This window comes from Epinephelus fuscoguttatus, linkage group LG5 (genome assembly GCF_011397635.1).
Source record: "Epinephelus fuscoguttatus linkage group LG5, E.fuscoguttatus.final_Chr_v1".
Lineage (NCBI taxonomy): Eukaryota > Metazoa > Chordata > Actinopteri > Perciformes > Serranidae > Epinephelus > Epinephelus fuscoguttatus.
Window position 1 is genome coordinate 21,418,501 of NC_064756.1, and position 7,669 is coordinate 21,426,169.

The window sequence follows — 7,669 nt, forward strand, 5'->3', positions numbered from 1 at the left end:
AACTCAGGACTGTATTCTTACTACATAAAAAGCACAAGATGGTACTATGTCTTCTAATTTTGGGTTACAGACTGAATCACAATGTTTGTTCACAAAAACTTCCCGCTAGAAAACCGCCACGTCACATGCATCAAATGGAACAGCACTTAGCAAGCGCTGCCACAATTGGTTAGCTCTTAGCCACATAAAAAAATGGCCCACCTACAAAAATCAATATTAGTATAAATACACGCTATATTTAGAATATTTTCACTACTTACCAGATGGGGAACTGAGGCCATTATCTAAAACCCAGCAGACTCCTTTGACAAACACAGTAATTCTACTTTGCAAAAATTTGGGAGTTGCTGGTCCACCGCTGCCTCGATCAATTAGTGTGTAAGGTAAAGTGGTAAGAACATTCCAAATATAGCATACACTTAAGTCTTTTCAGGAGGATGAAATATTTTTTGCTGCGGTCCCATCTACAGCAGAACATTGCTTTACTTCAGTGCCAGTAGATTTGGGTTTTCAAGGACAACAAGCAAAGCAGCACAGTACGCAATGAAATGAGCACAGCAGAAATGTCAGATGGGTGGGACCACCGTGTTAAACTATGTATCTTTAAACGTTGAAGTTACAGCTGAAAATGATACCAGAAAGAAACAGAAGGAACAAGTCTGCCCATTTCACATATCTCCACAAGTGAAATCAATTTCCAGTTTTCTACCCAGAAGCAGTTGTTACAAGCCCGACATCATGGTGATTCAATCTATAGTGCACAAGGTAGTTGCCTAATCTTGTTTAATAAGTGCTTATGCAGAGTGGCACAGTGGCGGAGTGGTTAGCAACGTGGAGGTTGCATGTATTCTCCAGGTTCCTCCCACAGTCCAAAGACATGCAGGTTAATTGGTGACTTTAAATTAACACCAATGGTGTGAATGTGAGCATGAATGGTTGTCTGTCTCTATGCGTCAGCCCTGTAATTGTCTGGCAACCTGTCCGGGGTGTACCCCGCCTCTCCCCCCCACCACCACCACCACCACTAACAATGTACCAGAATAAGCAGCTATGGATAATGACTGAATGAATGTGCTTATGCTTAATAAAGCTTCTACTCGTAAAGTGTCCAAGTGACTTTGCCAAACCGACATAATTAGTTCAGTGCACCTGACTGCAATAACTTAATTATTTTGTACAAATGAGACACATTAATGGACGTTAATCCGAAAGAAGGAAACACACAGGCTGCATTTTTAACCAAAGCAGACATTTTAAGGTGCCAGCTAAACACCTACATATTGACTCTGACTGACCAGAATGTGAAGCTGGAGGATCCCATCAAATGACGTATATCGCAAATTAAATTGCTAGTTACAAATCTCTCATCACGTCACATGCAAGTCATCTTTCTGAACTTTCATCTATCCAATCACAGTAATTTCTCACAGAGCTGCGGTTCTGGTGTGTGTATGATGATTAATAGCCGGCTCCCATTTCTGCAAATGAGGTATTCACCCTTACTTTTTAAGTGCCACTAGTAGCTTAATTATCATTATTTGTTTTGCTAGTAATCATGTAGTATTTAACAAATAGTAGTGGTAGAAGGCAAGCGAATTACCATAATCATAAATATTTATCACTATACAATTCCGTGTACCATCTTAAATTAGGGATTTTCAGAGCCAATCTGCAGTTTCAGTAGTGGGGCTAATCAAGGCAATATTTGAATGATTGCTATATATATTTAGTGCAATATGTATAATTAAGTATAGAGCATAAAAAGCCTGATGTACCTCCAGCCATTTGTTTATTGTAGCCTCGATGTCAGCAAATAGCAACCTGTGGGCCAAATCTGGCCCCTGACCAAGCTGTAAATTTATGCATACTACGCATACTATAAATCTGAGTGAGATCATGTGTGGGCTAATTCAAAGAAGATTAAAAATATTAATGCTCAAACAAAGGGACTGAAAACACAAAGATTTGTGTCTCTGCTGCAAACAATAAACCAGCATTGGCCCCCAGTGTGCTGAAAAACTGGCCCTTGGTTGAACCTAATTGCCAACCACTGCTCCAGGTACGCCAGCTGTCAACAACGCCCCACTGTGCTCTGTTAACAGTGGAACTGTTTCGTTAGGCGCAGCACTGCAAACAAGTGAACTCTGGAGCGCGCAAACAAATAAACAGCAGCCTGTGAGTGAAGTGAGCAGCGCCATTCCACCCATCTCCGAAACAGAGCTATGAAACGGAGCCATCAAATCCACAAACAGGCACAGGAGGACACAAAATTAAATTTGCACCAAATGGCAGTTGGAAATCTACCAGAGTTTGCACCTCCGCCGAGTGCAGCACGAAAACACAGCCATAAAGCCTTGCTAGTGCCACTAAAAATAGAAATGTGGTGTTTTGTGTGAAAATCCAGAAGAGGAATAGACTGAACATCTGTGACAGAGATTTTACCTTTAGGCCACTCTGCTGTTATCTGAGCCCCCTCCTTGCTTCAGAACAGATCTGCTGCTGGTCTGGGACTTGGTCGAGCCCTTTCTGTGCTGTCCTGATGCTAAGTGGTCTGCGTCAAGCTGCTCTGATCTGCTGCTCCCTCCACTCCTCCACAGCACTCTATCAAAAGCAAACTAAACATTTTCCAGCGTCTGTTTTGGGTGGGTGATTTGTTAAAAGTAATATCATCAGACTGCATTTCAACATAATTGAAGGGACTTGGTCTGGAGCAAGTCGAGTCAATAAATGTATACAACTCAAATCCTAAATTTGCCTCAAAGGGCTTTCATTACAAAGCAATATAGTGTTATTGGTTTCCGTCTGAGCAATAACTTAATGTTATATTTACTGCTTTTTAGCTGAATGATATCACAACAGTGCAATCACATAATGTGATCATTTTACAAATATCTTAGTGAAATTAATGATCCCAAGCAAATTGTCAATAACAACATTTCTTATTGAAGATTTTAGTTTAATTTATCTTTTAATGTAATGCATAATAGTTAAACATAGTTTAATACTTTAAAGGTTCAGTGTGTAGGATTTAGGGGGATATATTGGCATCAATAGAACATTATATAATTTCTTTTGTGTTTAATCACATGAAAATAAGTTGACTGGTTTTTGCAGTCAACAAATCCTCTAGAAAGCCACAACTATTTTAGCTTCTTCTTGACATGTTCTTTCAGGCAAATTTTCTCTGCTACAATCAGGACATCGTAACGCTTTGCCTGCTTGTAAAACAACCTGGCATTCAAAATCTTTTATTCCCTCAACTATTCGTCTTTTAAATTCTCTGTAATTTTTTGTTTTTGTAGTTTTTACTGTTTTTTTTTTATCTGTTGTAAGATCATCTGTCTACTGACTTTTATTAGGCTATTTATAGATTCCTTTATTCCAACTCCTTGACATATTATTATTTCTGCTTTTTATTTTATTACTCATTTATTTATGTGTCTACATGTTACTGTATGTTATGTTATAGTATGTGTGCAAGGCAAGCTTTTCAAATAAATTGTCCCTGGTCGGATTAATAAAGTTGTCCGAGCCTGAATCTGAATCTGAATTAGAATGAGCTGTTTATATCTACATAGGGAGTGGGTCCTTATATAGGACACCACCATATTGCACTGCCATGTTTCTTGCTACCGAAGCCCAGAATAGACAAACCATCTCTAGATAGGGCCATTCGCATGTTTGCATCAGCCAACATAGTTAGCAGCCCCTCCGTGACAAGACAAACAGCACTGGAAAAACACTGATTTAAAGGTGAAACTGCTTTATTAAGTGTCTTTACCTGTGTTAATCACCTACTATGTTTATTTTGGAGAGGAAGAGACCTCTGTGGTTAATTCGGCTCCTGCTAAAAACCTCCTGAACGTCTGGATCTCAAGTTATTAAAGAAAAGGTGAGCACACATTTACAAGGTGCTGGGCTAGCATCTATCTGCGATGAGCCAAACAGCATCAAAGAAACAATGATTTGTAATGTGAAACTGCTTTATTCAGTGTTTTTACCAGCGTAAATCACCTGCTGTGTTTATTTTGGAGAGGAGGAGACCTATGCGGATAATTCAGCTCCCGCTAAAAACCTCCAAACAGTTACGCTTGGCACAGGAGAGAAGTTTAGCTGGTTGCAATCTCACAATCCTCACTGCTGGATGCCACTAAACGCTACACACTGCTCCTTTAAACATCAATTTAATCAAGAATATAATTATTCAAGAAAATTGGCCGCGACTTCAGCAAAGGCAGCCAGGTGACTTTCATCAACACTACTACCACTAATGATAATGACAATAATATCCAAATACGTAATTAAAAGTATTCGCTCTAGTTACTCTAACCTCTACATTAATTGAGTCGCAATGTGCTAGGTAACGTTAGTGGCTCATGTCAACACTTGCTGGTAATTAAGACAGTGGCTTTTAAATTTAGCTCAAGCTATATTTCGTGATGCAGCTGTACTATAGAAACGTCTTGTCTCTATCACGTTTGTTACCTAAATAAACTGTTGGGAACCAGCAGAACCTTCAGCCTGCAGGTGACGACGTAAAATACAGCAGATACACGAGACACAAAATGTCTCCTAAAGCAGAGCGGAACTTTGCTACTGGCTTAAATATTCTTCAACACAAGTCGGGAACTAAATTAAAGATAACATACCTCGACCTCTGACCACCTTTGACTCGTTTCAGTGACGTTAGTTGTTTATTTCCTAAACTTGCATCACTGCGCGTGCACACCCGGTACACACTGACATGGTGTGTTCAATGAGCCTTGGAAAAAAACGGAAATGTGGAAGTTGACCATTAATAAAACATTAGCCAACCTCTTAAATCCAGAGCATGACCTCATTGTTAATCACCTGACCTGCATCGGTTCACTTAGATCTTTAGTGATTGTACATTTTCTATTATTTCCAGCCTCAGTAATGCAATAACCTGATGTCCTAAGTGAAGTGAACACACAAATAGACAAAATGGACTCTCTCCTGAAAAAAGGCAAAATACAGGAAATAGTAGCTTGTAAAATGATCTTAACTCAAGGTCAGTGTATTATCTGGACCTGTCTTTTTCTGTGGACTGAGTTTGGTCCATTGTGATGGAACTGCAATTTCAGTTTCCATCTCATAAAAGTAGCTTTAATAACTTTTTTATTCTAACCATCTGGCTGTACAAACCTGTGTAAATGGCTGTCCAGTAACACCAAATTAGTCTTAATGTGGCCACCCCTAAAGACTAATCCCCACATGCTGGTGCTGCTGGCTTTCAAACCCTACACTCTATTTCAGAACAGCTAGAACTGGGATTGCCAGACAATAAATTGTTGACATGCGCCCAATCCATAATTGCACATTAACGCCAATCCAACATTATCACCATTCCCAATTAATGAGCTGTCGAGACTTTAAGTGTTCCTTTGGGGCGTCAGCTGTAAAGTTTGGCATCAAATACAGTGTGCACCTGAATTGCCGGGCTGCAGCTAAACTTATGAACATGAAATTGATACAGTGGCGCAAATATCTGACTTATAACAAGACAGCAAGCAAAGCAGTTTGTGTTTATGGATGCAGCATTTATTCATTTTGGGATCAACACAAAGTACTTGAGCTTGCAGAAATGCTAGCAGCAGCTGGCATCAGTGTTGCACTAACAGGTGGGTACCAGGCAGTTGCCAATAAAGTCTTCAGCAACTGTTTTAGTGAAAAAATGGAGACTAAGCAAAGTGCAGATAACTTTCTTTTCCTACACACAACAGAAAATATAATCAAATAGTAGGAGCAACCTTTAACCAGGGGTGCAGATGAGCCAAACCCACATAGAGACATCACACATTTACATTTGGACGACAAAATAACATGCATTAGTAGATATTAACATGGATAATCAACCCGTTCAGTCATATGCAGATGCATTTGTTGAAAACACATCTGCTGTTTTTATTTGTGGTTATGACCATTTACTGCCTGCGGGTCAAATGCTTCCCACATTTTAATTTACCGCTGCATCACTTCACAGCACATTAATTCTTTGAGAGGATAAACAAAAAGGGGGTTTGTTTGATTTGGCATCCACAGCAAAAACCTGTGGATGCCACAAGTGGAGCCAAAAACAGACACTAAAATGAACCACAAGGTGGTGCCAACAATTAGCTCATGCGTTTCCCCAACCATCCCCTCTCACTAAATCTCATTACAACATCACGTTCAGGTTATTTGTTTCGTTTTAGTAAAAATAAATAAATAAAAAAAAATGAGTAAAAGTCTAAACTGTCCACATCCAAGTCTGGACGGAGTGTTAAATCAACACTTAACCACACCAGCGATCGATCATCCCCTTAATGAATTTACGCTTGATCTGTATCACTCCACTTAAATTGAACACTTTATCACTGTAAGTCGTCCTATCATCCGTCACGACTGAAACGTCCTCGGCCTCTGCCTCCCACCAATTAATGATTTCACTCCCTGTCGTTAATCTCTGCTGCACGAGGACCCCTTTCTTCCATTCAGCCCCAACATGCAACAATTAGGCTACAGCAGGAGTTCACCAACGCAACATATAGAAATAAGAAAATGTGCAGGGAGAAATCCGGCAGAGCGAGTGTTTGGAGTCACAGTCAGACAGGTAAAGACACCAAATCACAGCCAGCACATGATGGATAATCAATGTCTCAACTTCTGCTGCACAATGAAGCCTAATATTACAAATGAGCTTTCACTGACGCAGTGTATTACCTTCATCACATTTTTACGCATTCAGTACATTTCCCACATGATGCTTTTTAATGCATTTTTATACTTTACAAACTTGGCTTACCTGGTTATCTGTGTGCTCCCTGTTGTCCAGCCCTGAAATAAATTCTCAGTTAGTTTGGCTCAGGTTTTGATGTGTGTGTGTGTGTGTGTGTGTGTGTGTGTGTGTGTGTGTGTGTGTGTGTGTCCGCTGCCCGCAGAAATACGCCGTTTTGCAAGAAAAGCGTAATTGCGATGTAACTCAATTCCCCCCTCTCTGTGTAGTTCTCTGGATGTTGCTCCGCGCCTCCCTCCACACACCGAGACTCGCTGGGCAGATAAAACGATAACACCAACAGCAGTCCAGTTATATTTGATCTTTAGATGACCAAATCATTTCCTGTTATGTGGGGCATTAGCGCGCCCGGAGAATAGAAAAACATCCACATTCCCAAATAGTTGGAAAAATAGCTACCCCCTGCTCACTTTATCCTCCGAAGACAGGCAGTCCTTTTCACACCGGTGGAGACTTTTATTTTTCCTCCTTAATCCCTCACTTGCCTTGAAATCTGATCGGCCTGCTGAACTGGAAGGTGTTTTATTCTAACGATGCCGGTGATGCTGCGTATCCTGCATCCCCACTTAGCAGTGAGGGAAGAGCGCAAAGAAAAAGCCTGGCAGTGCTTTCGCTTTTTGTGTTGTGCTCCTTAAAACAAACGGACCTGTGAAACACGCTCTGTACCACACAAAAAAAAAACAAACACCTCCTTTACATCTTGTGCTGTAGGTGTGTTAGTCCCCTCCAGCCGGCTGTATCCACTGCGGTCCGGTGGAAAGATGCGGAGCAGATTGAGGTGCAGGCGAAGTCTCGCTCCCTTTTTCTTGCGTACACACACTCACAGTCAGAGGGGATTTTTTTTTGGTGCCTTCCTCTCACACCGAGGCTGAC

General features: G+C 40.7%; 1 protein-coding gene across 3 annotated transcripts in view; it reads right to left on the bottom strand.

Moving 5' to 3' along the window:
• The window catches only part of grik4 (glutamate receptor, ionotropic, kainate 4), a 421,740-nt gene extending 414,583 nt beyond the window's left edge, over positions 1–7,157 (bottom strand). For 2 of the 3 annotated variants that reach the window (XM_049576055.1, XM_049576053.1), the window contains exon 1: positions 6,806–7,157. The gene's annotated coding sequence lies outside the window, so the exon portion shown is untranslated. Of the gene's footprint in view, positions 1–2,442; positions 2,602–4,649; positions 4,733–6,805 lie in introns of those variants that run through there. The other variant, XM_049576054.1, reaches the window with a different exon arrangement.
• Positions 7,158–7,669: the final 512 nt, after the last annotated feature.